General features: G+C 43.6%; 1 long non-coding RNA gene across 2 annotated transcripts in view; it reads left to right on the forward strand.

Annotated features, from left to right (window-relative positions):
* LOC308479473 overlaps positions 1-21,807 on the forward strand; it is a 39,607-nt gene extending 17,800 nt beyond the window's left edge. For both annotated transcript variants that reach the window (XR_013987692.1, XR_013987693.1), the window contains exons 2-3: positions 20,352-20,523; positions 21,683-21,807. This is a non-coding gene — a long non-coding RNA (uncharacterized lncRNA). The remainder of the gene's footprint in view (positions 1-20,351; positions 20,524-21,682) is intronic.
* Positions 21,808-22,152: the final 345 nt, after the last annotated feature.

A 22,152-nucleotide genomic window follows, 5' to 3' on the forward strand; every position in this document is an offset into this window, starting at 1 on the left:
ATGCCCCTGAAGGGCTGAGTCAGTTCCAGCTCTTTTAGGGAGTGGATAGACTAAGGAGAAGGCTGCAGAAGGAGGGAGAGACTGTTATTGGGTGCTCCCAGAGGACACTGAGGAGAGTGCCTCAGCGCCCACCTCAGTAATTGCACAGAGTGCAGTGGTGTGCCCGTAGAAAGCAATGCTAATAACAAGGCCAGTGGAAGTGATGATATTCCAGCTGAACTATTTAAAATTTTAAAAGATGATGCTGTTAAGGTGCTACACTCAATATGCCAGCAAGTTTGGAAAACTCAGCAGTGGCCAGAGGATTGGAGAAGATCAGTCTACATCCCAATCCCAAAGAAGGGCAGTGCCAAAGAATGCTCCAACTACCGCACAATTGCACTCATTTCACATGCTATGAAGGTTATGCTTAAAATTCTACAAGGCAGGCTTAAGCAGTATGTGGACCGAGAACTCCCAGAAGTGCAAGCTGGATTTTGAAGCGGCAGAGGAACCAGAGACCAAATTGCAAACATGCGCTGGATTATGGAGAAAGCTACAGAGTTCCAGAAAAACATCTACTTCTGTTTCATTGACTATGCAAAAGCATTTGACTGTGTCGACCACAGCAAACTATGGCAATTTCTTAAAGAAATGGGAGTGCCTGATCACCTCATCTGTCTCCTGAGAAATCTCTATGTGGGACAAGAAGCTACAGTTAGTACTGGATATGGAACAACTGATTGGTTCAAAATTGGGAAAGGGGTACGACAAGGCTGTATATTGTCTCCCTGCTTATTTAACTTATATGCAGAATTCATCATGCGAAAGGCTGGACTGGATGAATCCCAAGCCAGAATTAAGATTGCCGGAAGAAATATCAACAACCTCAGATATGCAGATGACACAACCTTGATGGCAGAAAGTGAGGAGGAATTAAAGAACCTTTTAATATGGTCTGAAGCTCAGTATAAAAAAAACTAAGATCATGGCCACTGGTCCCATCACCTACTGGCAAATAGAAGGGGAAGAAATGGAGGCAGTGAGAGATTTTCCTTTCTTGGGTTCCATGATCACTGCAGATGGTGACAGCAGTCACAAAATTAAAAGACACCTGCTTCTTGGGAGAAAAGCAATGACAAACCTAGACAGCATCTTAAAAAGCAGAGACATCACCTTGCTGACAAAGGTCCGTATAGTTGAAGCTATGGTTTTTCCAGTAGTGATGTATGGAAGTGAGAGCAGGACCGTAAAGAAGGCTGATCGCTGAAGAATTGATGCTTTTGAATTATGGTGCTGGAGGAGACTCTTGAGAGTCCCATGGACTGCAAGAAGATCAAACCTCTCCATTCTGAAGGAAATCAGCCCTGAGTGCTCACTGGAAGGACAGATCCTGAAGCTGAGTCTCCAATACTTTGGCCACCTCATGAGAAGAGAAGACTCCCTGGAAAAGACCCTGATGTTGGGAAAGATGGAGGGCACAAGGAGAAGGGGACGACAGAGGACGAGATGGTTGGACAGTGTTCTCAAAGCTACCAGCATGAGTTTGACCAGACTACGGGAGACAGTGGAAGACAGGAGTGCCTGGCATGCTCTGGTCCATGGGGGTCACGAAGAGTCGGACACGTCTAAACAACTAAACAGCAACAGCAGCAACAACAACAGCAGTGGTGTGCACTCAGTAATGCACCAGAGTAATGCCTTGAGTCCAAGGCAAAAAAAAAAAAGTAATCAGGTTTTGCTCAAGCAAGTCCCATTCTCCTTCCCACCAGCATTTTCTTTGTTGATCTTCAAGTGACTCAAAACTGTGTCTTTAAGAGCTTGCTTTTTCCTCCGATGGCTTTGTTCTCTTGTGCCATGTCCTTTTAGATTGTACGCACCTCTTCTCTGTTCAGGAAGGATGGGAGTACAATCCTGGCATCCAGTGAAATGGATGGGCATGTTTAAGGGGATGTATTCAATGTAGGAGAGGCCAAGCTAGCGCAAACAGGAGCTTGGGGCATTTGGATTTTTTTACTGAGTCTTTTTGTGATCACTCAGTGTGGCTCATGCCCACTAGACCTGGTAGGGTGCTAGGCAGTCATGGGGACATAGCCAATGAGATCATGGGGGCATGGCCAGTTTTTCTGGTCCCCCCATCCTCCTTCGCAATGGTACTGTAGACAATTAAGCATTGTAGGATGAAGAGTCACTCAGGTAAGGTGTCAGTGGTGGAGAGCGAGAGATGGAAGGGTAGTGGTTAATGGAAGAAAGCATGAGATACTTTCAGTCCTCTGGTGATGGGTGGCAGGGAGGGTCAGAGAAGGAATAGAAAGGGGGTGGGTGGAAATGCCTGGGTGGAAAGGGGGCATTTGGAGGGAATAGAGAGAAAAGGAGATAAGTCAGAGTGTGCGAGAAAGAGAGGCAGAGAGACAGAGAAGGAGGGAGGGAGTTTTATGCCTCTGGTGACAATCAAGAAACAAGCTACATGCACTCGACCAACTCCATCATGTCAAGAGCAGCATCCTCAACTTCAGAGTTGCCACAGAAGTAGGGTGCCCAGGGAAACCAGCACCAGCTACACCCCAGAACTGTAAGTGGAGATCTTCAATATATTTTCAATTGTCAACCTAGATTTTGGCTCAAAGCTTTCTTTGACCTGTAGGGTATCACTGTTTGTGCCTGACAAAGCAGCTAGTTTTTCATGTTATTTTTCATCTCCTTGTGTTTGAACAAATGCATTTGTTTTTGTGTGTTTCAGGTGTGTGATAAAGAAAGTATTTACCCAGATCTTAAAAAATGGGGTCCACTTTTTTTTTTTTTTGCGGCGGCAGCAGGAGGGGGCTTGAGTTAGTAGGGTTAGCAAGAAGTAACTTCTTGATCTTTGAACACAGTCCTTGGTACTAATACAAAGTTTGCAACTAAGTCTTCAAAAGCAAAAACATTTCCAAGAATGTTAAACTTCAATTATTATAATTTGAACACTGTGCCTTTCTCTAAAGTGCGTGACAATGACAAAAAGGGAAGAAAAACAAATTAATGGGAAATGGTGAGGAGAATTTATGGACCAGAAAGATTGAGGAATTTTATTGGCTGTATGAAGAACAGATATTGTTGCAAAGACTAAATCAAAGTGATTAAGATGGATTGGCTGCATTTTAGGAATGCCTGCTGAAAGAAAACCATGACAAATTTTTAGATGCATTGCTATAAGGTAGAACTTCAGGATGGCCTTGACTAAGATGCATAGATAAGATAGAAAGTGGTTTTTAAATGAGTAGTGTGTTTACAAACTGGAAGAGAACATGCCTGGAAAAAGAATGGAGGAAAATTGCTACCGTGGCAGCAAAGAGCCTATATTGAGAGATGTTCTTTATGCAGAAAAACCTCTTATAATCCCATTAGTCAAGATGTATGGAGTAGCAACTAGACGCGACAGTGGGAGATCTGTTTTGGGCTGTAATCTTATACTCACTTTCATGAGAATAAGCTCTATTGAACTCAGTGCAACTGATTTTGGAGCAGGGGTATATAGGATTGTGCTGTTTAAAATGTACCATAACAGGACCTCTGTCTATCTCAGCCTCCCCCAATTTGGTGGTCTCCAAATATTGTTGAACTACAGCTACTAGAATCTCTGACTGCGGCTGATGTGAGTTGTAGTACAAAACACTGGGAGCAGGGAGGGCACCAGGTTGGGGAAGACTGGCCCATGCTTCCTCCCCATGGGGCAAATTGCAGTTATGGGATGAAAGTGGTGTGGTATGGGGGTGAATCTCCATTTTACTAGCACCATGACCCCAAACTGAATAATGACCTTATGCTTGATTATACTTTTGAAAAACTGTGGAAAAGAAGATCATGGATCTTTCACTTAGTACAATATAGTATTTTGGCTCAGATAGTCCAGTCCTGTGGGCGATGATGTCTACACGGCAATGCATAGGACAGGGGTCAGCAAACTTTTTCAGCAGGGGGCCGGTCCACTGTCCCTCAAACCTTGTGAGGGGGGGCGGACTATATTTTAAAGGGAAAAAATGAACAAATTCCTATACGCCACAAATAACCCAGAGATGCATTTTAAATAAAAGCAGCTACGGCCACCCCAAAACTATCCGTGGTAATTTGGGGGCGCTGGGCGGATATTTGCACCCCGGCATCACATCTGCTAAAGATGGCCCTGGCCTTCCTCTCTCAATTAGCCTTTTAAGTTGATATCTTTCCCTGTCTGCATACAAATTAGAATTTTTTCAAATAAAAATAAATAAATATATATATATGGCTTTCTTAAATTTCATTTATGTTCCCATTATTTGTCTGCTTTGATTTAACTAAATCATTCAAATGTATTCTACTTTTGATTTGATTCTGGATCTTTTTTAAAATTACCATTACTTTGCTGCAGGAGGTTCAGCAAAGCTAAAAACATCTATTTTCAGTCACTTAACTTTCCTGGCACTGAAGAAACTCTCCTTTGGTTTTTCTGAATGTACGAGCTTTCAGGAATGCTGTGACAGAATCTGAAGAAGCTTGGAAGCTGAATGAGCTCCACAGAATACAAAGGCTCTTGTGGGATTTTGTAACTTGAATTGTGATCTATTTACCATTGTTAATAGCACATGCAAACTCTTTCCTTCCCTCTCTCTGGGAAGCCTTTTGTACTGTGCTTTACGGGTCAAATTGTGTTATTAGCAAAGGGCCTCTAGAAGGAGCTGTTGCTCTTTCCAAGTGACCTCCAGAGAAAAAAGAAAAGAGAAAAGTGCTCCCTATTGAGAGATGCTGGCTGGCTTTGTCAGACAACATAGCCCCAATTGGAAAGACAAAACGTGAAGATGAGAGAGACGTTGGTCCTGGAGGTTGGGTTTGAAATTTGACTCATGTTATTATATTTGAAGCCTCATTTCAATAGCAACTGGTTGCCACAGTCAAGAGTTTCAGATTTATGGTTTGAAACAGACTTATGAAAAGGCAAAATCAACAAGGACTCTGGTGGCACCTTAAAAAATGAACAGATTTCTATTTTCCAAGGCTAGAGCCAACTTTTCATGCAGTTCTTCAGCGTGGTGAGCCTGTCTCCTTCCAGGTGTTATTGAACTAGTAACTCCCATTGGACTTGCGGACTGAGGCCGATGTGGAGGTAACAACATCTGCAGGGCACCAGGTTGGAGAAGATTCATATAATTAAACTAGACCATATGAATGTCTGGAGGCAAATGAGTTCCAGAGATAAGGAGCCACAGAAGAAAGTGCATGGAGTTGTGAGACAATAGATGCTGGTTTTTGTTCTAAGGGCTAAAGCAGATATGATCTGGTAGGAGAGCCAGGAGTGCCTTTCCTTAGAAAGATGCCCTGTGCAGATTTATAGAGATGGGCTTGATCCTAGTCTCAAACCCCTTGTATGGAAAATTATAGATTTAGTTTAGAAGTGCCATTTGCATTCAACCACAAAAGACAAATCCCTCCTCTGAAGAGCTTACAACCTAATTTTAGATAGATGGGAAGCCTACAGAGGGCAAGATGGAAGAAGAGACATGAGAAGGACCACATTCCTGGGACTGAATGTCCAGTGTTGGTACCTGCTCTGCAGAAAATCCTGGCGATTAGGCCGATTCCACTGTGCACTCACTATACATATTAATAAGAACCTAACAAGACATGGGTTGTTGTTTCTCGTTTAATAGAAGCCACAGGGACCCTTGAATTGAATCAGGACCATAGCACTGAAGAATGAGATTAATCCTTTATTCCAATTAGCCCTCACTGCCGTCTGTAGTTTACTGGTACCGAGGTATCCATGCAAGATCTGTAAGTTTTACTCTGCGTGGTGCAAATAGAAGATATGGGCAAGAGAATTTTAATCAGAAAACTAATATGGAGCTAACCCTACCTATTCTAGTGTCATATTCCTAATCTAACCAGTATCTCCTCCTTGCACCTATCTTTTTAATGCAAGAGAATCATAACTATCCCACACTGCATCTAATTTGGGCCTAAAAGTCTGACTTTAAAAGTTAGTAGCAGAAAAACACTGGGCAGAGGAAAATGTCTCCTGTTAAAAAATAATTCAAGGTTAGGTAAGACATCTATGGAGGAAATCAGCAGGTAGCGGGCCTTGCATATGCCTTGCTAGAAAACTGGCACATCAGGAAACTTGAATCTTGTGGCTAGAATGAAAAGTGAAATTGTCAAGAATGGGATGACATCAAAATCCTCCACCTAGTGCACTTCCACAGTGTGCATAGTGTATAAACTATATGTCAGGACTGGAAATATTGGTGGCAGAAAGGAAGGTGGGACTACCACCTTTCTTAGTTTGATTTCCTGTGGGGTTTATTTTGGGAAGCACGTTCTCACTTGTCCCACATTACATTGCTCCCTATGATGCCAGACTCCTGCAATGATTTAAAAAAATTATAGGGAGTAATTTACTGCAGGACATATACAGACAAAGGCATCTGAAGCAGGCGACCCTTGCAGTAATAATTCCCTCAGTAAATCTGGTCGCAGCTGTTCCTGCTGATGCACTGACTCGTGGGTGAGATCAGAGTGCAGTAGAGCAGGGCTGCTCTGTGACTTCCTGAGTCATCAATCAGACTAGAAAGCATGTTGACACTACTAAGCTAAAGGACAAGAATCAGCGACACCTTGGCGCCTCTGCACGGCACAGGCTTGTTCTGCTAGCAGTCCCGGGGGGTTCTGGTGTCTCTGTCTCTCCTAGCTGTTGTCAGTCTGCCTGGCACCTGGCACCCTTTTCTCTGGCATTGGCTTCCACTGCTAGGCCTTCTGGCATGGTATGCCGAGCCTTCTTTTCCCAGATCCAATTGCTGTCTCATGCTCTTTCCAAGCCAAGGTGTCGCTAACTAGCCCCTAAAAACAGCACATACCATCTCTGACGGTTCTTTTATCAGCTTCTGTTTCCATGTCCAGTGCCCATCTTGCAAATGCGTCTGTTTGCACGGTTATGTTCCAGACCTGTTCCTGAAAGTAAAATCCTGCCCTCCTTTTCCATCACCTTATTCATAGAATGGTTTGACCCTGTGAACCCCCCTGATGCCCGTGGAGAGGAGCGTTGGGCTGGAGTGCCATGCTGGGGTTGCCCCTTGCCCACCTCCCTCCATCCCTGCCCACTCACTGTCTAGGGAGCATGCCAAGCGAGGAGAGAGTGAGCCATTCAGCAAGGGGGCTGGGGACACGGCGGGGAGGCCAAGCTGGGCTTCGGGGTCCAGAGACCCCCCAGGGCAGACAGGGAAGGATGGGGAGCCAGAGACAGGGTCCACCAAAATGCACCTGGGTGGGACGATGATCCCCACAGAAGCCAGTGTCTGCGTGGGGGTGCCTAGTTTGTGCCCCCTCAAAATTATGCATCCAGGGCCATGGCCCTCCTGGTCTTCCTGCGTTACGCCTCTTGGGTACATGTGGCTCATGCAACCACATGACAGGATGTATTGAGGATTTTTGTGCCAGCTATATACTGCATGGTTGCATTGGGCGTCTGGAGCCATCAGCCATGCGGGATCATGTTATGGAAAAGGGTCTCTTGTAAGTCTGCTGCTTGCATTTGAAGGGCGTCTCAGGGCAAGATGTATTGACGAAAGACACCCTTATTCAAATGCAGGGTGCTATTTAGCTCCTCTTATTGCTGTGATGGTTAGAGTACCAGAACACAGTCCTCTGCTGCACTACATTCTCTCCCCATCCCCCGGCCTCTCTGCTTCCCTTGAGTTTTACAAGCTGTGCCCTGGGTCTGCATTCAGCTTCTTTTCACTTCTGCAAATCTCGGCCTCAAGGCAGAACAGGAACAGGAGCTATGTGAAATAGCTTCAGGCACCTGCCAAGGCTTGGCTCTTAATTTTGGATTTCCCTGTGCATCAGTTTCTCCAGATCATTTTTCGTTGCTCAGGAGGAAAACTGATCCATCAAGCTCTTTTCTTGTATCGCCTGTGGCACTGTCTAATTTCACACCCCCTTGTCCTACTCACAGCATGCTAGACGGATCTGTCCCTCTTTGATTTCACATCTGCTGAGTCTTGGATCTTTTTTGCATTAGAGGTGTTGAGGACTTGATGCACTTCCTGCTCCTCTTGTTGGAATAACCCCCAGCACAGGCAGCCTCCCCTTTAGGATGCTGTCACTGAAGCTGCTTGATAGGGGAGTGAGCTAGATGGTTTTGTGGCTGCCCTCTGTTTACACATGTCCTTTGAGTGCAAGTCTGCTCTTGGTTAATTGCAGCAGGGCTCATGTCAGAGGCACTTTTTAATTGGCTTATGGTGTGAAAAACCGTGAAATCTGGGCCATGTTTTATTATAGTTCCTATCGCTCTGAACAAGATGGGAGTAATTAAACTCATGCTGTCATTTTAGCTCAGCTCAGCTCTGTTCAAAGCAGGGTTTATTTTTAAGCATTATAGATACGGCGTAGCCTTCTGATAGCAAAGTCAGGGATTTTGTGTGTGCACATTTCTATTCTCTGCCATAACCTGGTTGGTCCTGCCGTCTGTGCGCTAAAACAAATGGGAGCTTTAGCCGTCCTACGAGTTTTGTAAGAGAAGAATTTGCTGCTAAGCCGGTCCCTTCTAGTGCGTGGAGTTGCTTTGCAGCTGCTAAGTGGACTTACCTTCCAGACACTATAATGTTTTTGTTCTGATCACTAAGCCTGTGAGGAGTAGGCACTTAGGAATGCAGTTTTGAAGGGTAAGAATTTCATTTCCTACTCAGCGTCACAGAAGATGCCAATCCCATTTTCAGGGCATACTTTTGAGCCAAGGCTCATCAGCATTAAGCCCCTGAATCTGCTTTGAATGTCAGGGAATGTCAGCGTAAAGTAATGGCAGTGGGTGCCTCTGAGTACATGCAGAGTGTCTCCCCCCCAAGGGATTTCCCCCTTCTCCTCCACCCATGTGTGCCTAGCATCATCCCCAAATCTGCACCAGAGGGTTGGGGGAACCCCAGAATGGATTTAGGGGACACTCAGGGGGAGAAGAGAGGGAGAACTTTCTGCTGTGCAAGGAGAACTCTTTGTGTTGACAGAACATTTTGCTTGGTGCTGCATTCAATATAATTCATTGGCTTCCACCCTTTCTGCCTCCCTGCCCCTTATGCCTGGAACTGCCCTCCAAAACACATCTATGTGACCACTACCCTCTCCTCAGAGCTGATCTTTTCCAGGATATTTTTGGAACAACTTCCTGGTCCCAATACTATATCACAACTAAGCCAAAATACCTGTATTTAAAATAATTGTATATTCTTTCCCTGTTTATTCCTGTCTCCATTTCACCCCTTTCCTCTTTGTTTTCCACATGCCTTTTTAATGTTCGTAAGTCCTCTGCGACATGGATTTGTCAAACATATTCTTCGTAAAGCATTATGTATATAGATGGTGGCATCCTCATCGGTGATGGACTTGTATCCAGAAGATTTGGGCGGCCTTGGAAAAGTCACTTTCTCTCAGTGTAGCCTACCTTGCATGGGAGCTGTGAGGGTAACTCTGGAGTCCCTTGAGAAAGTATGGAAAACAAATATGCTAAAAATCACATCTCTATTCCATGGAAGCATCTTCTGCGTAAGAATTTGGCAATGTGTGAATTGGTCCTGACAACAGACTCTGATTCCACAGTAGGTCAGAGGATCTTGCTTTAGGCAAAATGTTGTGTCTTAGGTTTTTTTTTGAAAAGTGGATTTAATTAAAAATTAATTGGAAACAAGTTTAACTATTAAAATGGCACTGCCCTATGAATAATGGATGGGATTTTAAAACACTGCCTTCTAACTGCCCAGCAAGAGCATACGTCTGCAAACTGGGGTTTTATGGGTCATGCATTAATTATTATTGTATCTGCTTCCTTTCACCCCCCCTCCCATTCTCACAGAGAGCAGCCACTCTAGGATGTTTCGTCAGTGGGTTAGCAGTGGCACAGTAGAAGGTCAGCCGCAAACCCCATGGTGTGGGATGGATTTTCTCTCCTTGAGCACAATGTGGTAGATCTAGAGGATGTATGAAACCCAGGCTGGTGGATGGGACAATGTTATCTGTTCAAATAAATGAATGCTTTGATGCAGGGCTTGAGCTGAAGGGGGGAAGGATTTGTTCCGACCCCTCTGACAAAGACTCAACCTCCAGCAGAGAAAAAAAGCAGGCACTATGACCCACAAGTGACCTGGAGTAAGCTGAAGGTTGGGTGTACTGGAAGAAGGCTATGTCTACTGCCTTCTCTTCCATAACACTGGACAGGGTGGCTGGAGGCTGCTGTTTGAGCAAACCCAAGAGCAAAGTGGCCCTTCACAATTGATGGAGCTTCTCAGAGCATTACTTTGCCAAACCAACCATGTGAGAAGCGGACCTCTGAATCGAGCCATCAAATGCTAACCCATTTGGTCACTAGAGGGAGATAGAGCCATTTTTGTCTTTCAAAGGCTCTTAAACTGTAGAAGAGTGGTTTTCTTTAGTGGTCAGCCAAAGGGTCTCAGAAAAGAATTATCTGGATAATTTTTGAAAATTTAATTTCTTGAATGTTGGAGAATTTCAGCTCTCCCCAGGAGAATGTTCAGCAAAATGTCCCCTGAATCTTGCCACCCACAAACAATGCAGAGAACGTTGGCAGGCCATTTCCGCCCAGTCCATGTTTTATTGCTGCAAAGAGAGGATTATTATCTCCTCGGCGTGGTCGAGGGGAACTAGACTGCAAAAGCAGAATCAGGCAGCTGCTCTTTGGGTGTAGGGAAAAGCATTGTGCTGTTTTCATTCCTGAAGCACACCCCATCCACCTGACAAGCTAAATCGATACTGAACATAATGACTTGAACAAAGGAAAATCCATGCTAGCCTTGAATGTTCAGCCATGCTCCAAGGAAGAATATGTTTCTTACTAAGCATCATCAGGGCATAAATATTTGATGGCTGAGAGGAGGCCACTGTATGAATTATGGAAAAGTTCCAAAAGAAACACAAGCCATTATTGCTGGAAGGCCATATTGCTGCTGACTTGAGGAACAAACACCTGCTGGGCAACCCCCTCTTTTCTCTGCAAGGATGTGTCAGGGGAGCCATGGTCCATGTTAGAGCAGAATCTGTGTGGTGCTTATTGTTGCTATCTTGGGAGAGGGAGTCTCTGCCCCATCGAAGCGTACACTCCTAAGCATGTTTATTGAGAAGCAGCTCTGATGGAGTCCAATTGGGGCTTACTCCCTGCCAAATATGCTTACGGCTGCAGCCTTAGCAGCTAAGTTTTGCTTGCCTCAGAGCCATTTGATGCAATCGGCTATTGGTACAATAGTGGCAAGTTTCACACAGACCATATGCCTTCCCTCAAAGATCCATTTCTGTGGCGAGAGCATCGATTCTTCCCAGCGATCCAACTGCAATTGTATCTGGGAAAATACAAGACTTCCTGCAGCTAGCACGTTTATTTGTGATTCTGTTAATGATAGCACACCTCCCTCCCCATGTCTGTGACCTCATTTTTATAGTCTCTCTCTTAAACTGCTATTCTTCACAGTCTCTCTTCCCACTTGCAACTTCAGCACTTAAAGGCTCATCCCAATATTTTAAAAAAGATTTGAAAGGCAGCAGCATTAACCCTCTGCAGCAACACCCTGCCATTTTTTAAACCTTTAATTCCAGGTGTTTATGTATAACATTTCTCAGTGGCCTTGACAGTAATTCACATTCTGATTGGTGTTTTTCACTTTTTTATGTTTTGCGCTGCAATATGATGACTTTGCAGTTCATGTTCTGTGCATAGTCCTCTCTTGCACATGAAATATCCTTGTTGTCAAGATGGTAAAACATGGGGTGGACAGTACCACTGTTTGGTGGACCAACAGCTGGTTGGACAGCCATACCCAATGAATGCTCATTAAAGGCTCTGCATCTTTGGTGGAGTGCTGCTGCTCTGTCCTGCAACTATTCAGTGACAAGGTGGGGGTCCATAGCTCAGTGGTCTAGCACATTTCTTGCATGTATCAGGTCCCAGTTTCAATCCATAACTTACCTCAGTTACACGGAGAGAGAAAAATGACCAAACTCTGAGGATGGACAAAGTAGTAAGGATTATCTTCCTTACTTTTCCTGCCAGGGAAAGCAGGGGATATGACCTCACAGAGTATTCTCTCTAGGAATTTACAGGGGAGAACTCCACGTGTCTTAACTCTTTGCTTGTCTAGCAAAGCTTGAAGTTTTATTTTGGCTGTGAGATTATTTCTCACAAGATGGGGTATAAATGTAAAAACTTACAAACAAACATAAGAAGAAGCTGCTGGATCAGGCCAAAGGGCATCTCACAGTGGTGAACCAGATGTCTGTGGGAAGCCTGTAAGCAGAAACTGAGTGATAACAGCACTCTCCCTACCTGCGATTTCCAGCAACTGGTATTCAGAGACATACTGCCTCTGAGGTGTTCAGAGACTTAACAAATGTGCTTTGCATGCAGAAGGCCCCAAATTCAATCCCTGGCAGCTCCAGGTGAAGGCCCAGGAAGAGGAGGAGATGTGAAAAAGACCTCTGCCTTGGATAACCCCTTACAGACATACTACGGCTAAATGGACAAATAGCCTGAGGCAGCTTCCTATGTTCTTAAATAAACCAGGATTCTTGTTGCGTTGTGACCATTTTTTGTTTTCTCCAGGCAAGGTGAGCTGATATGGTGTTGTTTTGTGTGCGCACATGTGCCCTTGAAGTTTTCATCTTATGTGAAGATAGGTGTATTGACTTCATTATTACATAATAGATACAAGAAACATGACTGTGCTTCTTTAGGAGCCAGGTCTGTGTGACACCATTGCTTCATCAATAGGCAAAGTACTCACATGGGTCCATGCCTTATTCTCATGGTCCTACTGAACGGATCAGTGAGGACGTAGCAATTAAAGCTAATTGGATTTCAGTTGCTGGCAACATGCAGTAGCTTTCCTGTGCGGATCTGAACAATTTTGCAAATGGGCAGACACCAGGGAAAAGCTGCCGGAGATAGTGAAAGATTAGTTTTATCTGCTGCATCTTCTTTCTGACAACACGGCTTCCGACAATCGAGGAAATGAGGTCAAGGTAGCTCAGCAGGTAGGCTTCACACATGTGCCCTGCTAGCCCATTAGATGAGTTTAGTGGTGAAGGCCATTTTTAAATAAACCAGTGAAAGTGGCAGATCTTCAGGCAACAGTATGAGAACCATCCAGTGCTTTGGAAACGTTTGTGCTGTCCATTGTACTCCAAGATTGCAAAGGGCCCATGCTATGTGCATAGGTGCCAACTCCTAGGGGTGGGGGTGTCTTTGGTTCCCTGAATATTTGTTGGCAGGGGGCTGAGCCCCCACAATGTTGAGGGGGTGAGCATGGAGCCATGCATTGTGCAGCATCAGTGGCTGGCTCCTCCTGAGCACAAGAGACGAGGAGCCACTGGACACTGAAGCTGCACAAGTGCTGGACTGCATGCTCAGCCTCCTCTTGATGATGTGCACGTGTGATGTCACAGGTATGTGACGCTGCTCATACACGCAACACTGGGCCCCTTCAATATTGGATGCAGTACTGGTTGTGTATGTCATTAGTGAGGCAGGAAGTTGTGAGATAGTGGAACACAACTTTCAACTATATGTACCTCCGCAGCCACATGTATAAACAGTGAATGTGGAACTGCAGCATAAAAACTCTGGTGACTGAGAATCTACTATGGACCAATGCTTGCTAATACAAGATTTAATGAAAACATACTATTAAAATACAGAAGGTACATGTAAATGTTGCTTGCTTCATTGAAACGATCTTATTATGCTGTTCAGATAATGACTGCAGTAGTTTATCAAACACAGTGGGAGTTGACCTTTTAAAATATCTATCATAATGGGACTCATTCAAGTGTTTCACTGTTTTTAGGAAGATTCATGTAATGCATAGTGGGAGATAAGGGATGGAGACAGGGCAAATCAGGATCCTGAAGGGTTTCAGAGAGAAGCAAGAGGATAGCTGCTGTGGCTAAGACAAGATGTCCAAAACTGAAGTCTTCAAAAAAGCAAGATGTCTATGCTATTCAATAACCTGCTGCAAAAGATTTGTGAAACGCTTTGAGGTCAAAAATTGCTCAGATATGTGCTGAACCTGATGCTACAACTAGTCCGGGTCTGTTGGAGGTCCCTGGAGTAATGTTGATTTTCAACCTGTGGGATCAGTTTCAATTGTCCAGCCCAATGACATGGACAGGACACTAATTCCCCAGCCATGGCTGTTTCTGGACCAGAAAAAGCTGCCCTTAGTAGGTCTGCCTTCACTTCTCCAGCCTCTAAATGCTGCAAAGCTATAAAGAAGTGAGGTTCATTGTAATAACATTTGAAAAATGTAGGGACTGGAATATGAGTGATTAGACCTCTCCTTGGTAGCATTTGCTCTTGCTAATATGTGAAAGATTTTTCTCTAATCGTCATGTCAGGAGCAGAGAGAGCATGTGCTTACTATCTGTCACAGTTAATTTCACCACCAAACACTTTCATAAAGGAGTGAAAAATAGAGATGGCTTAGTATTACCAAATGATTTTGGAAGTTTAAAAAACCCTCAACACATTTCAAAATGTGAGCTCTAAGAATGTGTCTATTTCTTCCTCCCCTCTGGAAATCATTATATCTGGCATTTGCAAACATGATCACATTTCTGGAGTGCTGTATGTCAGTAGAAGGAACCAGGGCACATTTTTTCTTTTTCAACTTACCCTCCAGCTACATGTAGAATAACAGATGGGGCTGCAGTGAGATGCATGGAGGAAAAGGAATTTCCTGGCTCAATAATTTGCTCACTCTCTCATATAAGAGCATTTTATATGATGTAAAGGACTCCAAGGCCCCAGCTTATCCTGTGGTCTAACGCAGGCAGGGCTTCCAAATGTGTTTATAATGCAAAAGATAAACTATGCTTTAAGCTCCATTTTACAGATGGGAAACTCTTTGATTCATCCAAAATTATATGGAACGAAAAGGCAGGAATTGCATCAAGCTCACTTCAAGACCTCAATCCGCAGCCTTAGAAATATGTCCTTGGAAAAACATAATCACAGAGCCTCTTGAGAAGACTGTGTGTACACCATTCTTCTGCAACAAAGCAAAATGGAATAAGTCAAAGGCTTTTCTTTTGGCTGGTAAAAACAACCAAGAGTCTTGTGGCACCTGAAAGGCTAATAAATGTATTATGCCTGTGAACTTTCTTGGACTACAGTCCACCTTATCAGATGCATAAATTTTATCCTGAGTTGCATGGGTATATAGGAATGTGATTTGGAAGGTGGGGAGGTTGGATACAGTGAGGTCAGAAGAAAGTGAAATGCAGAAAAGTACAGATATTGATAATCATGTTGTTTGGTTGATGTTTCTCTGAGCACTTGCTTCTTCTCTAAAGCTGTTGATGAAAACAATAATTGGTGTCTCAACTTGCTGTTCAGCAGCCCTTGTGGGGAGAAAAATGGCCTTCCCTCATTCTATTATTTAACCTGATATTCTTCTGATTAACAGCCATATTTCTCTGCTATCATCAAAAAAGGTGAAGCATGGACTGCTGACATTTTCTTAGTTCATGCTTGCAGATTTTAAATCTCTGATCTCTCCCTAGCCTTCTGAAGGGTGAACACTCCTGGTTATTACATCTCTTTTGTCTTTTTCTCATAGGCTGTGCTATGGCACTTCCAGACTGTTGCTATTTTCTGCTGGGGTTCAATTACATACTGGCAAATTCAGGCTGCACAATTAATTTGATTTGTGCTTTTGTGCAACAAATCTGCCCCCATCAGTCTTTTTGCGATAAGGAAAGTGATGGGAGATGTTTCATACAACACTGAATAACCTCCTAGCAAATTAATCAGAATGAATGTGCAACAAATAACTGATGCCGCCTAACCTCCCTGTAAACTTGGGCAAACAAATCTGGATGGATTCTAAATAAAGTATGGAGCTGACATCAATCTCCTCTGAACCATCCCCAGTTAGTGATATCCAAAGTGAACATGATACTGCAAGGAGGGTATCTCTATTGCAGATATTTCATTTTTGTGAACTCATACCAGAACAGCAGTGCCTGTTTCGTTCTGTAGCCTCTTACTTTTGAGATCTAAATTATTCATTTGCTGTGAAAACTTTACCTCCATGTGTGTGTGTGTGTGTGTTCACACGTGTGCATGCTTCAGTATGGATTTCATTCATAGTTTCCTCTTGGCTAAAGGAAGGTTGCTAGGCTTCTACCAATAAATGTTGGAGACAACACATCATTTACAAATGGGGCAAATACTCAAACATTATGTAGAAGGGTAACCCTATGGGTCAGTCCTTGTCCACCAAGTTATATTAATCAGGGGTGGCTAACCTGTGGCCCTCCAGATGTTGTCGAACTGCAGCTCCCACCTTCCTTGGCCGTTGGCCATGCTTTCTGGAGCTTATAGGCATTAGAATCCAACAACATCTGAAGGATGCCAGTTAGCCACCTCTGTTCAACGTATTACCCTCAGAACTCAACTAAGAGCTTATCCACACTTACTTTTTGCCCTGCTCTTTCCAGGCAGATGGTCTGCACTTCAACACTCTATGCCCCAAGCATTTTGCATTTTCTTTTTTGCCCTGAGCTTTCCAAGCGAAAACTTGCTCTTTAAAGCTGAATCAGAGGAAATGTTCAATCTGGGTTTCTCTGTCTATCTTCTGCCAGAGTATAAGTCTGAAAATAAGGTCTGCATCACCTTTCTAGCAATGGTGAGAGCAAGAAAGGACAGGTTAGGAAGGCAGAGGAACATAGGAAACAACTCTATGCCAGATTATTTCTCCACTAAACCCAGTATGGTCTGCTCTAACTGCCATTAGCTCTTGAGGGTCTTAGGCAAATGCTCTTTCCCATTTCAGTCATATAACCAGAGATGCTAAAGATTCGAACTGGGACCTTCTGTTTGCAAAGTTTTTGTACCATTGAGCTACAGTGCCTTCCCCTGACAGAGTTACAGAAAAGAACAGGGTCCATCACCTGCATTCTAATCTAATGCTGATATGGAAACAGTGCTAGCTGACATCTGATGCCCACTATCAATTTGCTATTAGGCTGAATTTGGCCCTCTGTGTGGTTCATTCCTCAAACGACAATTTGCTGTTCATGCTTCCTTTGTCTAGCAAGAATTGTAGCCCTTCTCTCTGTTTGCACGTGCTGTGCACCGTGCAGAAGCCTTTCTGAAAGCATAAGGCCCTGGAATAGAGCTCTTAGTGGAATTTTGGCAACCGGCATGCCTAACAGATTATTTTTAAAAATAGGCTGGGGAAAAATGCCCCCAGTGACAGCCGCAAGCCTGTTCTAAATTGGGATTAAAACGGATTTTGCTTTGTACAACATTTAGCCTAAAACAAATGGCACCACTAATGACATTAGCATGGCCAACATTCTCTGCTTATTAGGCAGCTCTGTGGCTTGGGCATTGCAAAGAATCCCTCCAGGGCTTAATAAGCCTTATTGGCCTCATGTTATTACTGTAACAGCATGGCTCCTTGAGCTCTGAGCCAAGAAGATCAGAGAACACAAACGATTCCAAGCTCAGCAAGAAGATGACACAAAGAAACTTATTCAATTTGTTTTAAATTTGGATCCATGCGTGACCTTGGGCAAGCCACTTAATTTCATTGGTTTTCCATCTTTAAGATGGGAAATGATTATGCTTCTTTGACCTGTCTTGGGTGTCTCATTTGTAAGGCTTTAGGACAGGGATTGTTTCTCACTCGAGCTGAACTAAGCATTCGCAGCACAACTCATATCCATCAAAATTAGCAATTTAGATCATCTTAATCTGGATATAGAACTCTTCCCCAATTTGAAAGGTCTGCCAGCAGAGTTGTGGCTGTTGCTTAATGAACTAAAAGGCCAATGGATGAGATGAAATATGTTGAGCCAGAGAAAGTGGGCACACGGAAGTGGAAAAATGTATCAAGCACACAACATGACTGTGCATTACTATCTTGCAGACAGATCAAATGTGAACATACCAAAGTTTCTCTGTTCACATATCCTCCGCATACAGACTGACATTCTCAAGGGATCTAAAGCCCGCAGAACAGGAATGGGGAACTTGTGGATTTCCAGATGTTGTTAAACACTGATCAGGCCAACCATAGTAGCACTTTGCACAATCAGAATCCAGTCTCTGCCAAGCTGGTAATTTAATGGTGATGACAATATCAGATTTGCATGGATATCTGCAAATCTGATGACAATATCAGATTTACCATTGGGTTCAGAGTAGATGATATGAACGTTCACCCAAAGATGTATCACTTCAGTTATGGGAGCAATGAATGGCTCCTTCCCAAAGCATCCAAAATATTTCCTCATCTCAGGTTCAGTTTTTCAGCACTGTCTTGTGTTGTGACCAACAAGTGAATGTTATGTTGACCCTGTGCCTTGCACTGAGAGCTAATCCCCAGAGTAGATTTAGGGAGCTGCCTTATACAGAGTCAGATCATGGGTCCCTCCAGATCAGTGTTATCTGTGCTGACTGGCAGGTGCCCTTCAGGACTTCAGACAGGTGTCTCTCCCAGCTCTGATTGGAGATGCTGGGGACTGAGCCTGGAAACTTCTGGATGCAAAGCATGCACCTTTCCATGGAGCTACAGTCCTTCTCCAGAGCACAGTACAGACTAGGCAACACACACACACACACACACACACACGACTTTGCTTCCATTTGTCAATTGAGTTAGCAGGCCAAAACCAAAATAAATTCCTTCTTAGGCCTTTACATGACCATCTGCTCCTGCATTGTGATCCAGGTGGTTGGATGCCAAATCTGTTCTGAATATGCCAACAGAGGAGTGGGCACTGGGCTTACAAAAAAGAAACACAAACAACCTCTTCTAAGCCTTGCCCTGTCCAGCTCCTGACATCCCTCCCCACATGAGATGGATGCAAGGCTGCCAGACCCCCAGACCCATTTCAAGGCTTGTGTGCATGGGGGGGGGGGGGCAGCAGGGGTTGAAATTTTGTTAGGATGATGGTCTAGGTTGGCTGTTGGAACAGGCAAATGCTTTCCAGTAGCATTTTGAGTTTGTCTCAAACCCATACTGACGTTTGCTTGATCTTATGTAGGTTTCTTTTTCCTCCTTTGCTGTGCATTCAAGGTGTGATGCAATATATTATCACTTGACCTACTCACAACAACCCTATAAAAGGAAGGTGAGAGAGTGATCTACTCAAAGCCACAAAATAAGGTTTGAAGGTGGGGTTCTCATGTCTAATCATATGATTTTTTAAAAATAAAACAACCAACTTAATTCAAAGTACCATAATAAAACCTCACCTTAATCTCAGCAGCTGACCAGGATGACTAGGCTATGCATTGGACAGGGAGCTTGGAGCTTCCTCTTCCAAATGTGCTGGCAACAGCCCAGAGACAACCTCCCAGGTGTGGGGGAGTGTAGATCAGGTGAATTCACTTTGAAATGCAGACCCAGCAGATTTGTTGAGCATCCCTGGCTGACATACCTTAACACGAATCCCCCCCTCAATACAAGTAACAATAAAAATCATACAAAAATATCAGTAAAAAACTATTTCCGTCTACTGCCTCACCTAGTTGTTAATGGCAAACTAAAGACAGCCCAGCAGTTGTTATTGCTCAAAAGTTTTCTTGAATAAGTGGGTGTTGCACTATCTCCTAGAAATCAGAACAGAAGTAAACAACCATGCCTTGCATCACCATATTTTATGTTCAGCAACCATGGGTACTCTTTTCTGGAGGGACTCTGAAGGATTACAAATTATTACACATCAATCAATTTTCTTAAAATGTGTGCAGTTACAAAATCAGCAAGCCCTTGATTGCATCTCAGGTATTTTGGTGGTGTTAGCGCCTGTCAATCATGCATCCTCCATAACTATACGGTCTGTTTAAAAACTCCCTTGCTATGTAAGGCAGGGAGCAATCAGATCTTCTCTCACTGCCTAAGTAGGTGGGAGCTGGCCCCCTTTATATATAATATGCATGAAGCCCTGGGCAGACCATGATCTGCCCTTCTTTGAACATGACAGAGTAATCAGCAGCAGAGTTGAAAATTGTTCTAATTGCTGAGTGTAGGCTTTCCCACCGTGCAAAGTATTATGGTGACACGTCCTCTCCCGCCCTCATCTAGCTTCCTCTGTTGCTGGGAAGGTTAATTAGTGTAAGACTGAACATCATCTCCTTTGATCTTCCAGCCTTGATTCATTAGTTTTCAAAAAGAACCAATGGTGAGAGCCAAGAGGATCCTCAAATCTCATATTAATCAACCCCCCCATTCCTCCCCATCAGTTTTTGCTTGCTCAGAGATGGATGGATAAACGCAACATTACTGTGCTCTTTTCAGTAAAGTGCTAGGCGGGATTCCATGAAAGATTCATTTGCTCTTTCTTCTTTTACATAATAGGTAGAGACTGAGCGCACATCTCTTCGCTGTGAGGAGCTGCAACATAAAGAATCCCACCAAGAGGGAGAACCTTGTATCTTTTTGATATTGGGTGAAAGGCACACTTGTGAATAAATTGTTCCATGGCAATTTTGGCAACTGACAACGTTCTTCTTCAGTGCAAACAACTGATGTAAGTAAGGTGTTAGTTAGTTAGTTAGGTTTTTTTTAACTCACTTTACTCCAAAATGAGAACAGTGAGACAAAGTTGGAAAGCTTAGAGCCTTGACTTTAAGGCTCCTACTTCCTGGAGAAACTCTCTTTTAGCAATACTTTGACTTTGAGCTGCTCCTTCTGTGATGGGACAAGAGAAGAATGGTCCGGTGAGTGCATGGGCTGCAGCATCTTTAGTGAAGATGGCATACTCATGTCTCACATTTATATTCTACGCCATTCACTATTGGAGGGTGGGAGTGGATGGCATGGAATAGGCTCCTCTCTTGCATGGATAGGGAACCTGTGGCCCTCCAGATGTTCATAGAATCGTAGAGTTGGAAGGGACAATGAGGGTGTTCTAGTCCAACCCCCGGCAATGCAGGAATGTTTTTCCCAACATGGGGCTTGAACCCACAACCCTGAGATTAAGAGTCTCATGCTCTACCGACTGAACTATTGGGCTACAACTCCCATTATCCCTGGACCACTGGCCATGCTGGCTGGGCTTGATAGGAGTTAGTTGAGCAACATCTGGAGAACCACGGGTTCCCCATTAGAAGGTTCTATTAGCACATCATCTGACAATGGCCAGAGTCAGGGACAGGACAATAGGCAGGAGGAATCACTGATTTGGTTCAGAAGGCCTGCTCTTTATCCATGCTTGTTTGCATGACAACAATGGCCACATTTGACATTACACAAGTGATCCTTTTCCTAAACAGCTGCAGATGCTTTTTTGTACTATGCGCGTATTTTGAGGGTTCTGAGTTGTATAGTTATTTTATAGTTATAATGGTTATTGTTATGCTTTATTTATGGTATTATTTTGTATTTTATACCCTGTTGTACATTGCCCTAGGCTCCCTTAGGAGGAAGAGTGATTTATAAATGAAACAAACAAACAAATAAATCTGTCTCTTTTTCCATTCATTTATTTGCATTATCTACATAGAAAAAAAGTTGTAACGAATATATCAAACCTGCAAGTCTGAAGCAGAAGCTATACATCATGAACAAAAATGAAAGAGGGCGAAATGGCTATGATTTATACAAAGGTTGCATATTTAATTTAATTTAATTTAACATGATTTATATACCACTCAATCAACAGAAATACATATGTGTTTCATTCACAGGTGACTGATTTCAAGTTTGGAGTGGCCTTGAGGGAGTCTTCAGCAACTGCTTTCCATTGCAAGTCTCTGTCCGTCCCCAATCTGAGTTGAAATCTGAGTCCAAATAAAAGCCTATTGACTTCGTAGTCTTGCCTTTCTGTCTTCTAAAGCATTATGAGGCCATCTACTTTATCAGCGAGGATCCCAGCTGCAAGTGGTTGGCCATGTGGATGGGATTATGCCATTGAGAGAGAGAGATGGTGCATTGTAGTTGAAATAAAATATAAGTAAAGAAAAAGTGTGCTTGACTAGGTGAACATCTGGCTTTGATTCTGAATCTAGCTTGTTTGTCAGGATCAACTAGGATTTGAATGGTGACTTCCTCATTTGTGTCCTGGTTTCCCTTGTAGATGCAGAGTAGAAAATCAACTGATTTAGCCCTGCTCTCTCACGCTGAAACATGGCTCTGCTCACCCCAGCAGCCCATTGGT

The sequence above is a fragment of the Podarcis pityusensis genome, assembly GCF_964106645.2.
Source record: "Podarcis pityusensis genome assembly, chromosome: 6".
Lineage (NCBI taxonomy): Eukaryota > Metazoa > Chordata > Lepidosauria > Squamata > Lacertidae > Podarcis > Podarcis pityusensis.